The following is an 8,106-nucleotide window of genomic DNA, read 5'->3' as shown; positions in this document are numbered from 1 at the left end:
AACTCTGAACTTGTGAAGTTGGATCCCAGGTCGGTTATGATACTGTTCGGTATTCCGAACCTGAATATTATGTCTTGTATGAATTCCACGGCTTTAGCTGAGGTTAAAGAAGCAATGGGTTTGAACTCTATCCATTTAGGTAGTGTTTGGTTGAGGAGTCAAGTAGAACAGAGTCGTTCCATCCCTGATTCTAGGAATGGAGCCGCTCTGTTCTGTGTTTGGTAATCTGGAACAGAGCGGCTCTGTTTTTGTTTGGTTGCAGAGTGAACGGAACGGAGCGTGACTGTGATAGCGGGATGGGAACGGAGCGGCTCCGTTCGGTTGATTTTTTGGAGTGGAATGGTTCCGGATCTGAGGAGAATATTCCCTAATTGGAGTCATTCCGTTCTAGTTCCTTTGTAACCAAACAGCAACAAAACTGGAACAGAACGGCTCTGTTCTACTTGGCTCTTCAACCAAACACTACCTTAGTGAATTTGTCGATTGCTACCAGCACGTGAGTGTATCCTCCTTGAGCTTTCTTGAAAGGTCCAATCATATCTAGCCCCCAGCATGCGAAGGGCCAAGTCACCGGTATGGTCTGCAGTTGCTGTGCTGATAGATGTTGTTGCTTTGACAAGTACTAGCAAGTTTCGCACCTCCGAACTAACTCGGCTGCATCACTTTTCGCTATTGGCCAATAGAATCCCGACCTGAAGACCTTCCCGACTAGTGTCTTGGACGCTGCGTGTATTCCACATTGTCCAGCATGGACCTCATCTAGAAGTCGCTTTCCAGTAGATGAGAGAACGCATATCATGAAGATGCCTGATGCGCCCCTTCTGTATAGTGTCTCCCCAATGAGTGTGTAGTGAGCTGACTGTCTAGCGATGCGCTCGGCTGCATTTTTATCGTCTGGTTCCTCTTCATTCTTTATATATCTGATGATCAGCCTTCTCCAGTCATCAGAGCCTGACTCTGGTTGATTCACGATATTACACTCTTCTGCCTGATCCATTGAGATGCTTGGATGTGGTATTTCTTGTACAAAGACTCCGGGTGGGACCTGAGTTCGACTGGATCCTAGCTTGGACAATACATCGACTGCCGTGTTTCGATCTCTTTCTACATGATGAAATTCCAGACCTTCAAATTTATCTTCTAGTTTTCGGACGGCAGTGCAGTATTTTCCCATTAAATCATTCGAACAGTCCCATTCTTTATTTATCTGGCTTATGACTACCAGAGAATCTCTGTATACCATCAGTCTCTTGATGCCTAATGATATAACAATGTTCAGTCCGTGGATCAGAGATTCATACCCGGCTGCATTGTTAGAGGCTGGAAATAGCAACTGGAGGGCATATTTGAGGTGCTCGCCTCCAGGTGCGATGAAGAGAATTCTCGCGCCTGCTCCCTGCAGCTTCAGCGAGCCATCAAAATACATCCGCCATACTTCTGCAGCTTCTGGGTTCTCTGGTACTTGTTGTTCAGTCCATTCTGATATGAAGTCAACCAATGCTTGAGTTTTGATGGCAGTGCGAGGTCGAAATTCGATGTCATGAGATCCCAGTTCATAGGCCCACTTGGCTATTTGGCCAATGGCTTCCTTGTGGTGAAGGATATCCCCTATCGGAAAACCAGTGACTACTATGACTTTGTGGTCATCAAAGTAGTGACGCAGCTTGCGGGCAGTTAGAAGTACTGCATATAATAGCTTCTGAACTTGAGGATACTTTTTCTTCGAGGGACCCAGAACTTCACTGATGAAATAAACAGGATGTTGCACTGGGTAGGCATGTCCTTCTTCTGCTCGCTCGACTACCAACGCGGTGCTTACCACGTGAGTCGTGCAAGAGATATACAGCAGCAGATCTTCAGCTAGTTGAGTTGACGTGGCTCGCCGTGGCGGCTTTAGTACTGGCGGCGTTGTCAAGAATTTTTCCAGTGCATCTAGGGCTTCCTTTGCTTCTGAAGTCCACTAAAACTTATCCACTTTCTTGAGTAGCTTGTAAAATGGTAAACCTTTTTCTCCCAGCCTGGATATAAATCTGCTCAGAGCTGCCATGCATCCGGTAAGTCGCTTAACCTTCTTTTGTGATCGCGGTGCCTCCATTTTCATGATAGCTTCAATCTTATCCGGATTAGCTTCAATTCCCCGGTGGCTGACAATAAATCCGAGTAGCTTTCCTGCTGGTACCCCAAAGACACATTTTTCGGGATTAAGCTTCCATCGATATCGCCGTAGACTATTGAAAACTAGTTGTAAGTCTTCGATGAAGTTTTCCGAGTTCTCCGTTTTGATTACCACATCATCTACGTAGGCTTCCACACGCTTGCCCCAGTGATCGGCTAAGCATGTTTGAATGGCTCTCTGATAAGTCGCTCCAGCGTTTTGAGGCCAAACGACATGGAGGTATAGCAGAAAGCACCGAACAGAGTGATGAACGCTGTTTTTTCCTCGTCTTCCTTTGCCAAACTAATCTGATGGTATCCGGAATAGCAGTCCAGGAAAGACAGCACAGAACATCCAGCGGTGGAGTCTACCACCTGATCTATCCTAGGGAGCCCGAAGGGATCCTTTGATCAATGTTTGTTGAAATCTGTATAGTCGACGCACATACGCCAATCCACTTTATTCTTTTTGAGTACAAGAATAGGGTTGGCTAACCACTCGGGATGTAACACCTCTCTAATAAACCCAGCCGCGACCAAGCGAGCTAGCTCAGCTCGAATGGCCTCTCTTTTGTCGGGCGTGAAGCGATGTAGTTTTTGCCGAATCGGCCTTGCCTGGGGGTAGACCTTCAGTTTGTGCTCGGCCAGTTCTCTCGGGACTCCCGGCATATCCGCAGGTTGCCATGCGAATATGTCTCGGTTGTCTTGCAGAAACCGGACGAGCGCACCTTCCTATTTATCGTCCAGGCTGGAGCTGATGATGGCAGTCTTGCGTTCATCAGCAAACCCCAGGTTGATCCTTTTAGTTTCTTCAGTCGGCCGCATAGAGGTCGCGGCTTGAGCTTCATTCGCCGGTGCCGTAAGGTCTTCCTCAGGCTTAGAGTTCGCCTGCGCTGAAGAAGTTGCCGACGGTTTTGTGGTGAGGGCTGCTTGAATGGCCACTCGGAAACATTCTGCGGCGCCTTGGAAGTCAGCGCGCACAGTTATGATTCCTTGTGGTCCTGGCATCTTCAATATCATGTACGTGTAATGCGGAATGGCCATGAATTTTGCCAATCCCGGCCTCCCGATGATGGCGTTGTACCCGTAGTCGAAGTTTGCCACTTCGAACCTCACGAACTCGGTTCTGTAGTTCTCCGGAGTTCCGAACGTGACGGACATGTAGATGTGGCCTAGCGGGTATTCCCCTTCAGTCGGCACGATGCCGAAGAAAGGAGTGTCTGACTCGTGGAGCTCTTTGAGGTGAACTCCCAAGCCTTGGAGTGTCCGGGGGAAGGTGACGTTGATGCTGCTCCCCCATCCACTAACACCTTCTTCACCCTGCTCTCTCGGATCACCGGATCGACGAGGAGCGGGTATTTGCCTCGGTGGTCGAAGTTGAGCCATTGATCTGCCCGAGTGAAGGTGATCGGGTGCTCCGACCATCGGTACGGAGCGGGAGGACCGGTGGTCGCCACCAATATCTGGCGATCGTTGAGCTTTTGTTGTCTTCTGTTCTCCTGCAATCCGTGTCCGCCGAAGATGACGTTGACCTCCCTGTCAACACGCGGGAAGGCTCCTCCTCCTCCCTCCTGCTGCTGCTGGGGTTGTCGTGGTTCTTCTGGTCCTCCCCGCAGCGGAGGAGGAGGTAGAGGTTGGAAGGGTCGGCCGTGTCCGACGGAGTGCTTGAAGTCCCTGCAGTTCTGAAGGGTGTGGCGCATGTCCTTGTGGTACGGGCACTGGGCGTCGAGGATGTCGTCTAGCGTGCGCTCGCCTCCACGAGGTCCTCCCCGGGCGCGAGAGGCAGGTGGTCTGGCGGCGTGCACTTCTTCGCGAGGTCTTTTCTCCCAGCGTTTGTCGGGTTGCTGGTTCGCGTCGCGTCGTGGCGCTGCCGGTGCGGGCTTCGCTCCCCCGATGAGGTCCTGAGCTCGCTCGTCGGCGGTGATGTAGAGGTCGGCTTCCCGGAACAGCTGCTCGGAGGTAGTTGGTGCTTTCTGCAGTATGGCTCGGACGAAGGCCGAGTCATTGGATCCTCTGTAGAAGTCCTCGATCACGGCCGCCTCCGTGACCTCGGGGATACGATTTCTCATGGTCTGGAACCTTTTGAGGTACGACCGGAGAGTTTCGTCCCCCCGACGCTTGATGGATTTGAGGTCCCATGGTTGCGCTGGTTTGTCGGAGAGGGACTGAAAGTTGGCGGTGAAGCGTCGACTGAAGTCGCTCTAGTCGTCGATGCAGTGTCGGGGTAGATGTCCCAGCCATTATAGTGCGTCTTGCCCGAGGACAATGGGTAAGTACGTAGTCATCACGTCCTCGGACGCTCCGGCGGCTCGAGCGGCGGTGGTGTAGACGGCCAGCCAGCCTCCTGGATCCTGCTTAGGTTCATATTTGTCGACATTGGATACCTTGAAGTTAGGGGGCCACTGAATGGCCCTAAGGCATGGAGTAAGGGCAGTCACTCCACACGTGTCCTCCTGTCGTCGGGGATGATGTCTGTCCCGAGGAGGGGAGTAGTTGTTGTGGTTCCTCGACCGTCCCCGGGTAGTACCACCAGTCGAGGTCGTTGCTGACTCGGTTCTGGTGGCCTGACTCCGAGCTGGGATGCCATGATCCCTGTCGTACTCCTCCCGGCGGCGGATCTCGTTCTCATGTCGTCGTTCACGCGAAGCATTGATGGAGCTTCGCGCGTCCCGGCGACTATTGATGGCGTGTCGCAGATCGTTCGGCGGGTGAGCAAGAGGTAGAAGATGGTTGGCTGCTTGGGTAAACAGTCGTCAATAGCCCTCGGCGTCGGGAGTCCGAGGGAGTCCATCGGCTATCCGAGCTAGTACTCCCCCGACTTCACTCGGTGTGTTCATGGCTCGGGCGAAGTCGGGATTCAGGTTACGCCCGAAGAGTGGATTTTCCCGGCGTTGCCTTGCGTCATGCTCGGCCTGTTCCTGAGTTCGTCGGTGATCACGTCGTCGGGAGTTCCTTCGTTCTCTGAAGACGCGTTCCTCCGGAGTTTCTCCTATCTCTGAGACCTCGTCTCGTGAGACAGGTTGCTCTGGGTCCCGCTCTCCGGCCTCGTGATGTCGCTGGATATTTCGGCGTCGGTTCCTCCGTCGGCGGGATTCCCGTTGAGGAGGTTCTTCTCCGGGCACGGTCGACTCATCGTCGAAGACGGGGGGCGACTCCACTCTCCCGATGAAGAGGACGTCGGGGTAGAATGGTGCGGCGGTCGTGGCGATCTTCTTTCCGTTCTCCTTTGAGGGCGGAGGAACGGAAAGAACAACTTGCTTCCTCCCGGTCTTGTTTGCCTCCTTCTTCCTTGCGATTTGCGTCCATTCTTTCGTCGAGGAAGTAGACAGTGGAGTTCTCCGGGTCAGCGGGCCCTTGGCCCCTGGCTTGCCGAAGGCGATCTTTTTTCGGAGCGCTGGAGGTTGCGCTTTTTCCTTCTTCACCCCGATATTCTCGGAGCGTGTTGGAGTGGGCTTCTTCTTTGGCGGATCAGCGATGCGGTGTAGAGTTCCCTCTTCATCTGTTATGGACGAGATAGTTCCAAAGCAAAATACGGACCCGGGACGGAGGGTGATCTTGCGGTGGAAGGTGACGGCCATTGAGCTAACTTAGATCGGCGACACACCCCCTACCTGGCGCGCCAGCTGTCGGTGTTTTGGGTCCGACCGCACACCCGGGGTTGCCCCTCAAGGTGTTTTAGGAGTAGGACGGTGTCGCCGACTGTAGCTAAATGGTTCGTGCCAGATACACGAGGAACAATGGACAGTGTTTACAGGTTCGAGCCGCTTTGAGATGCGTAACACCCTACGTCCTGGCGAGTGTGCTTTATGTTACGGGTTACAAGGTAGCTCTCTAAAGCTAGAACGTAGAGAGTTGAGGTGGATGGCTGAGTAGTGGGATCGATTTGAAAGGGTGCCCCCTAGGCCTTATATATTCGACCGTGAGGCATTACATGCGGATCCAATAACAATACACCCCTAAGAGATAGTGAACTGATTGAGTCTATCTTCCTATAATTCTGCCGACTTATCCTCGCCTGGCTTTGTTGTACGTGTCTCCAGCGCGGGAAAGTCGGGTCTTCTGTTGTGGTTGCTTGCTCAGTGTCGTTGGGCCTTCCAGGCTTGCATCAATCCGGCCTTATGTCGATCTGCTTCACTGGTCGTTCCTCCCCAGGCCCATGAAGGAGTGACCTTGTGATTTATTGGGCCCTTGGGCCTTTCGTGAGGTCTTTTATCCTTCCAGTGAACCCGGGGGATATCTGTCCCCCACAGCCTTCGACAAGTCTTCGCTCTTCCCCAACGAACGCCACACTTGCCTCATGGCCAAGGAGAAGAAGGTATGTATTCGAGATTCCCCTAAGTACTCTTCTTCTAGTGATGAGGAATCTGATGATGAAGTAGACTATACTGATTTGTTTAAAGGTTTAGATAGAAAAAAGTAGACAAAATTTATGAATTAATTGATGCCCTTAATGAAAAGGATAGATTGCTAGAGAAGCAAGAAGATATTTTGTATGAAGAGCATGACAAATTTATTAGTGTTCAAAAATTTCTTGCTTTAGAAATTAAAAGAATGAAGTGTTATCCTATGAATTGTTTGCTTGCCATGAATCTGTCTCTAGTTTAAGGAGTTTAAATAATGAATTAAATGCTAAGCTAGAGAAGGCAAATGTAACTAGTTCATGTGTAGAGCATGTTGTTATTTGTTATAGATGCAAGAATTTTGATGTTGATGCATGTGATGAACATCTTATGGCTATTACTAAATTGAATGATGAGGTGGCAAGTCTTAATGCTCAACTTAAGACTTGCAAAATTGATTTTGATAAATTAAAATTTGCTAGGGATGCCTACACTATTGGTAGACACCCCTCAATTAAGGATGGACTTGGTTTTCGAAGGGAAACCAAGAACTCAACAAATCAAAAGGCTCCCATTCTCACCAAGGAGAAAGGGAAGGCCCCTATGACTAGTAGTCCTCAAAGGAACCATGCTTTTATTTATGATAGGAAAATTGTGTAACACCCCAGGTGTTACCATGGCTAGGGCACATTAATGCCCTAATGGCTGTGATCACATGTGGAAGAAACTTAAGGAAAGGAGTATAAGAACCTTGGGGGTTAGGTTTTAACCAAGAAATGTGAATGGCCAAAAGCATTACCCAAGTTGTGTGCACTTATCACCTTGGACAAGAAGGGAGTAAACCCTAGACCTCTCTTGAACCCTATCTCCTAAACACCTTGGTTAAAGGGGAGAGATTAAGCAAAGGTGCAAGTCATGACCAAACCTTTGGCACAAAGTTAAGTAACTTATTAATCTACAAATATAGAGAGGAAACATTGCTAAAAGACCCCTTAAGAAACCCCAAATCCATTCCCTAAGTAGAGAAAGAGCTAGAGCCCTCTAGTTCTCTCTAAGTCAAAATCTACACCTAATCTAAAGATCCACCGTGTTCACCTTGAAGATGGCACCAAAACCACCTAAGTTCTATACCAAAAATGTGGCATACCACCTAGGGCACCCCCTGGAAAAAGTTGAGATCGAGACCTTGACATTTGACATGTCTTGGCATCACTTTTGTCGTGCAGCGGGCAGGGGGACAAGCTAGATTTGGCGTCCGCATATCTTCTGACCTAGGGCTTATCTTCCCTTGGAACTCACATATAAGAGATAGCCATAGGTGCCAGGAAGAGGTCTGCGCCGTATTTTTGCCAAGATTCGCACGTTTGCGATCTCAGCAAGCTTTTGAACACGGGCAGATGAACACCTCCACGTGTTCGACGCGTTCTGCGCGCGCCAGAGCACGCCCGCGCCTATAAAGCCCCCAGGGACTTCGGTTGTACCCCTCCGTGCACGCTCGACCTCACCAGAGCCCAAACTCACCGGCGTTTGCCCGTGCACGGCGTGTCCGCGGCTGCCCGATCTCCCTGCCACCGTAGACCGGCCAACCAAGCCTTTCCCAACCCCGTCCGAC

The sequence above is a fragment of the Zea mays genome, chromosome 2 (genome assembly GCF_902167145.1).
Source record: "Zea mays cultivar B73 chromosome 2, Zm-B73-REFERENCE-NAM-5.0, whole genome shotgun sequence".
In the NCBI taxonomy this organism is placed as follows: Eukaryota; Viridiplantae; Streptophyta; class Magnoliopsida; order Poales; family Poaceae; genus Zea; species Zea mays.
Note: the sequence above shows the minus strand (reverse complement) of the source record.